The sequence below is a fragment of the Emys orbicularis genome, chromosome 9 (assembly GCF_028017835.1).
Source record: "Emys orbicularis isolate rEmyOrb1 chromosome 9, rEmyOrb1.hap1, whole genome shotgun sequence".
Taxonomy (NCBI): Eukaryota; Metazoa; Chordata; order Testudines; family Emydidae; genus Emys; species Emys orbicularis.
The window spans coordinates 23,974,766-23,981,812 of record NC_088691.1 but is presented as its reverse complement, the minus strand read 5'-3'; positions in this window follow the sequence as shown (position 1 = coordinate 23,981,812).

The following is a 7,047-nucleotide window of genomic DNA, read 5'->3' as shown; positions in this document are numbered from 1 at the left end:
TAACTTGAACATCTCCCTGAAGTTGAAACCCACTGTCAGTGCAAGAAATAAATCCATGCCCCAGAAGGTAACATAAGCAGCATACGTTAACCTAATAAATATGTCTAAAACTAAAGATCCAGAAATTCTTCAGACAGGTTTTATGGCTGCAAGGCGTCTTTGATGTTCCCTTCTGGGGACAATGAAAAAAGCATTTAGCTGGATGTTTGCCTAGGTATGCTGCCTTTTTACTTTTGTTCAGAATTTACAATTTAAATTTTAAATATTGGCTGCAGAGAACAAATACTGCTCCATCTGCAGGAGGTGAGCACATTAGTGTAAGACTGTCTTTCAAAAAAAAAAAAAAAAAAAAGTGGAAAATAAAATCCATTAAGTGTCTTGTATTGATAGTAATGGCATCAGCTTGCAAATGCCCCTGCATACTGATGCTTGCTCTCACTGCATATTCTAAGTACAGAATTCAGCACTTTTCAAGGGGAACATATTGGTGCTATGTCAACTTTTGGAAGGGGCGCAGGAAGCTGGCACCAAAGGTATTAAAATGGTAAAAATTTAGGACTACAGTATTTGTTCTTCTATGAGCAATTTAACTGCTGTGTGTGAGTGTTCAGATCCAGTTAGGAAGGATGTGGTCGTGTCTCTGTATGGCTGTGACGGGTTGGATCACAGAAACCCCTTGGGACTGGCACCTGATGTGCTGGGACTACATCTGAGCCCGTTTTCCCTGCCATCTTGGGACTTCAGTACCTTGCCTTGTTTGAGCCAGACACCCTTGCCTGCTGCAAACACAGATCCAAGTCTCAACCACGTCCCCCACAAGCTGCAGCCTTAACTGAAAACAGCTTAAGAAGTGCTCCTGTCTCTAGCACTCAGATACCCCGCTCCCAATGGGGTCCAAACCCCAAATAAATCCGTTTTATCCTGTATAAAGCTTAGTGACCATTTCCTGTCACTGCTATCGCTATTTGCTGTAGACACAAACAAGTTAGTAGTCACCTGTGAATGCTTGGTTATAGCGATGATGGAAAGCACCCAGGGCTCAGATACGTCAAAGAGCTCACTGCCTACCACCCATTAATCCTTGACACTGCTAAGTAAATTTGAGAAAGTTCAGTTCTCTCAGCCCAAAAGTCCCACTTTTGTTTCCAAATGCTCTGAAACCATTTTAGCAAATATTAAACTGGAGTTGCACTTCCAGACAGCCATGGGCAAGTTGTTACTGGGCTGAAAGCTTTAATCAAATGGTGATTCTGTCATGTTGACCTAAATGTGGTTTGGCTGGGGCTCAACCTGTCCCCCTCTGGGAAAGAATTCCAAAACAGCTGCTGGGAATGCTCTGTCACACCTTGTACTGGGCTTTATTGCTGTGGAATGTAGCTGTCTTGGATGGGGGTAATCTGAGGGGTAATCAAGTCCCAGGCTGTTCAAGGCCTTGTAGATTAAGACTAGGATTTCAAATTCACTCCAGAAGTAAATGTGTGGCCAGTGGCATGTGTAAAGCATAGTACCATTTAATATGTTCATGTTGGCCTTATAATTAGAAGCTGGCTGCTGTATACCACGTGGGTTGTAGGTTCCACAGATGCACAATTTAGCCCTGCACTTGCAGGACAGAAGCAGCAAGCCCCAGCTAAAACAATTTGCAATCCAAGTGCACTTTTCAGACATCTCCTGCTAAGATACCAATTTAACTGGAGCAAGCAAAAATCAACACAAAATGCCTAGTACACATGCCAGCATAACAGAATTTACCACAAAAAATGAACCAATATTGACTTAAACATAGCACGAGTCCTCAGCAGCGCTGCACTGAGCTGCTTGTGCACGCTGGCATTTTCATAATGCAAAAAGCTCTTCTGCCTTGATTAAGGAGAAGATCCTGGGAGGTGCAGAGCACCCTCAACATCCTCTGGAGACAAGGGAAACTGCAGGCATTCAGTGTCCTGCATGAATGGGCCCTATGTGAACGAGATCTGCTGCATGTGACCATAGATAGAATATTTGCACAGACCGAAGAGCTAGCCTCTGGCTTTTAAATAACCCACAATAGATAGGGGTATCTGAACTAACCTCTTCTCACCCCCCCCCCAAATCTCCCCTACCCACTGTAGCAGTGCCACTGGCAGTAGCAAAGTGGGAGTGTGAATGTGCAGTGGCAATCTGCACTTTATCCACTGTATGGTCAGAGCCGGTCTACATATCGTGATGATTGAAGCACCATCTGCTTACCCACACTAAGTGCGCCTCCTTTTACTATCACTGGTGGTAGCAATGGTAGGAAATTTTTGAAAGTTTAGGTCTAATGTAGACCCAAAGGGACCAGAACTGCAGAGCAGAGAACCAGCAATGAGAAAATGGGCTAGGTAGACCTGTGTGACTTCTTCAAATGGTTGAATTACCTCCCTATTATCCCAGCCAGCTCCACACAGTGGTTCCTAGAATTACAGTATCCATTCAAGGCCATATAATCCTGTTCTTTTGTAGGAGCAGGATTTTATAATTGTACTATGAGAATTAATGTATGATTTGCTTTCATCCTGCCAGCCACCTTTTTGAATAGCAGAAAGGAATGACAGAACAATCCTTATGACTGATTGATTATGGTCACCCTTTTGTTTTAGGATAAGTTATAATGTCTACTATGGTTTCCTATATGTATTACAAATTAGGCACTCTAGTTAAATATACATTTCTTTGTTTTAAAGTTTTAGTAAGTAAGAGACAGGCTCTTGTATTGTGTCTATGTTAAGGAGATTAGAGGAATGTTGAGGGCCTGAAGCCCCAATGTGAATTGTTTTAGTTATAAGATTTAGCAAGGCTTGATTTACATTGTATTCTGCTGAATATAAAATACTGTCTATATACCTTTGAATGTTTGTGTGAATGAGGAATGCATGCATCAGGAAAAGATAAGGTGTGAAAGCCATCACAAATGTCCAGATGGTCAAGAAAAAGTGAGAGACTTGGAAAAACCAGGAGACAATCAGAAAACATCCATTGTATCCGATGCTAAACATGTTAGCAGCATTGATGACCTCAGAGGTGAGGCAGGCACTCCCAAAGGCGAGACAACAAATAGAAGATAACAATGGGAAGCACGACAATAACCATCAAATGATAACACCACTTAAGGACAAATGATTACAGGATGACATTGCAAAATGCATGGACTCAAATGGGAATTTACAACTATAAAGCTGGAGTGTTTTGCCATGGAACTATGGGTTCAGTCCTGCAAAGCCTCGGAGCATCGGATCGCAACCGACAAGAGCCCAGCTCCTCACTCCTGCTCAATCTAACTGGCCATTAGATTGACTTGAGCTACAACAGACTGGTAACTATAAACATCAACTGGCAGGACTCTTGTGTGCGTGTGTGTATGTGTGTGCGTGACTAAAAAGCATATGCTAACTGTTGTATTTTCAATAAATGCAGTGTTTTTGCCTTCTCCTGAAAAGATCCTGTGTGCTTTGTATAGCATAACACTTTTACAGGTGAGACTTAATTAATTAACATTTGCAAAATGCCTTGAGAGCCTCCCATTAAAAGTGCTATTAAAGTGCAAGATATTAACATTCTGGGTCATGTTTATGCCCCAAGATCTTTACATATAATCCTTTCCTAATCATTCTTCCAGCAGGCTGCTGTGTTATATACTCTTACATCAGATGTTTTTCTATGTGCAAAGCTAATGGCAGAACTGTAAGCCTATAATTATAGTATTTATTTTTGAATAGAGCTTCCAAACAGAGTAGACACTTCATAATAAACACCTTCTCTGAGTGGCCTACATTTCAGGCCTTGATTCAGGAAAGTGTATTCAGGTTAGCACTTAAACACATGCTTCAACTTTATCCAATTGAAGTCCCACATTAAGTACATGTTTAAGTGCTTTCCTGAACTGGGGCCTAACTGACAGATGTGGGAATATAATGTCAGACAGGGAAGGACTTAGATCAGGGAGCTATGCTTACTCAGATTAGCCTCACGTACAAGTTGATGGTTCAAATGTTTGATTTTGTTGTTCTGAATTCTAGGCTGAAGCCTCTTAGCAGCTGGAAAGCAGCAGACCAGGCAATAGCAGGGAGTAGCAGGTCAGCACTACATATCTAAAAAAACTCTGCTGGAAAACATTTTGAGATCCGTCTATATTGAAAAACCTTCAATATAATGAAGTTTATTCCTTTACTAAGAATGCATTATTCTATTATCATCACTCTTGCTGCCTCTGTTGTGGTGGCCATACAGTGTGTGTTATGTCCTTTGTTTTCCTTATGCTCTTGCGTCTCTTTTGGTAAATTTATCTTTCCCTACTTCCCCTTCTTGGTTCAAAGTCTCCTTAATTACTGGGGAGACAAGAAGGTGGTTCAGATACATCTCAGAATTACTTTTACCTTGTTTACGTAGCACAGTTCCTTGGCAGCTAGGACATCCTTGTAAGCATGGCAGTGTTCCTAATACAGATTATAAATGAAGGTTTCATACACAGTATGTCCGTAGCTCTCAAGACCTAATATATAGAGACAACCACCACTCCGAGGCTCAGCCCTCGCAGTATTTACTGGGGAAACACAGCCTTTCCAGCTGCTCTGTCAGTACTGTATGAATGCCTGGGTTTCTCTGTTTGTTTGTGGACTATCTGGCTAGGGAGAGGAAGTGAGCTGAGTATAATGAATGTATATATGTACTATGTGCAGAGGCTGTTTGTGGCTTGAAGGGAAGTCAGATCCCAAGATTCACTTTTTTCCAGGTTTTTACAAAGCTCTCCTGTTGAATTGATTTTAAATCTCATTTGTTAAAGCACGATCTTATGCTGTACGGGTCAAAATGTGACCTCATCTGCCCCTAGAGAAAGGACTTATTGCCAGCTGGCCCCTTATCACCATGTCCTGTGTTCCTGCCTTTGATGGAAGGGAAAAGGATACACCGTCCCAACTATCAATGGGAACTGTGCTTACAGGAACCCTTAACAAGCAAAACAAAGCCAGTACAGGTCATTGTTTTAAAGCAACCCTACAACAACAAACCATTTTATTTGTCTTTATTTTGAAACAATGTGCAGAGCCCAGCACTTCTGAGCAATACTGCAGATGCAACAGAGGAGAAACAATATGAACTGGGGAAATGCTGTATCTATCTTCCAAAGGACTAATCAGAAGCCAGCATGAGGAAAACGTTGTTTTTTTTTAAATGGGTAAATAAATACAAAGAGATAATTTTGCTTTCCCTTTGACAGCTGACACTGTTATGCTGAGGTTAGTTAGTATATATAAGGACTGAAGGTCAGAAGGAATATGCCAATACTGTATTGTATATTATATGTAGGGTAGAAGGATATTTAGATCCACAACAATGGCTAGTGCCACAGATGGCATGTTAAAGAAAACCCACTTTCCCCTCTAAAAGGATGAGTATTTCAGACAATGCAACAATGCAGAACATGCTACCAGCTCCTTCATCTTGGTATTTCCATTGGGGCACCATTTGCTATGAGGCAAGGGGTGCAGTTGCCCTCCCTCCCAGACTTTTTGTAGGTCTATATGCTCCACTAGGTCTTCCACTTTTTGCACACACACCCCCTCACTTTGCCCGATAACATATAGAACATTATGTGATTATATTATATCACAACTTTTCCCCTTCCCCTGAATTTTTCTGAAATAACATTTCTGATTTCCCTGGATGAGACTGTGGGATCAATTTGATCATATATGGATTTTGGCTATAGACTCACTTTTCTCCCTCTGTTGTTATATTATCTTCATCCTGCTGCCCCCTGAATAATGAAACAACCTCAAAATATGGTCAATTTTCTATTCTGTATAGAGTGCAAGAGATGTTCATGGCATTTTACATACAAAAAATAAAATGTCAAGGTCCCTAAAGATAGTGTTATATGACACTGCCTCAGCAGTGTGAACATTGCATATGCAGCCTCACCCCCATGAAAATGACATACAAAGCTTCATGTAATATGAAAATTACATTGGCTTATGATTAAGTTATTAAATAGAGCTACCCTAGTGTGTCGGCTCTGTGATACTGAGAGCATATATTGTATTTCTACTCTGGTAGCAGTTACATGGGGGAGGCTAACATGATCTTTGGAAACTATAGGTAAGAATACATACAAAAGAAGGATTAAAACAGCTGCAACAGAGAAACATTTCTAAAACATACTTTAGATGGTCTCCAACAGCAATCTCTCTATTGTTCACGGAACATTGGTAGCTCATAGAACAGTTACTTGTTAGGTGCACAGACAGGGCTGCTTGCATTGTGCGGGGTCTTCTCCTTATTTCCAGTTCCTACTGCATAATGAACGGCAGGTAGAGACAGAGTTTGTATGGGAGCTGACTGACCTTTTTTTTCCACATACATTTTTCATCAGAAAATAGTCTTTTTTTCTTCTTTTTTTTAAACAAAACAGAAACTTTTCCTGAAAAAATGGCGACACTATTGAATTGATCACAGACTACTCTACAACATTTTTCTGTGATAGCATTAGTGACATTTTTGCCAAGTTTTCTTTTAAATCATTTTTCAAAGCCATGTCCATAACATTTTTTATTTACCAAACACTGAGTAAGAAAATGTAGTTTTTGGTAGTCTAAAAAATTTAGATAGCGATTTTGATAAATTGTTGGAGAACATCTCACTAAAAATTCAAATAAAGTTTCTAGTCAATAAAAAGAGGGGGAAGTTTTGTGAAAACCAGAAAATGGATTGTTACAAACCCTGTGAACTGGACTCAACTTCCAAATAAGTGTTTCATGAAATCATCTCCCTGTTTTTCATCCAGCTCTGATTGGCATTTTCCCTACTGCTAGTTCCCCATGCAAACAATTGGTGTTGTTACTACTTCTGATAGGTTTCTAGATGGAGGGGAGGTGGTACCCACAATCATAAATGAGAGGAGACATGTCCACAAGACCACTCCTCTGTTGAAATGGGATCCAAACAACGAATATTTTAAAAGGCCCTGTTCTAGATGCTTAAAGCACAACTGTCCAACTGTTATAAGCTCAGGTGTTTTGGGTCTTGTCT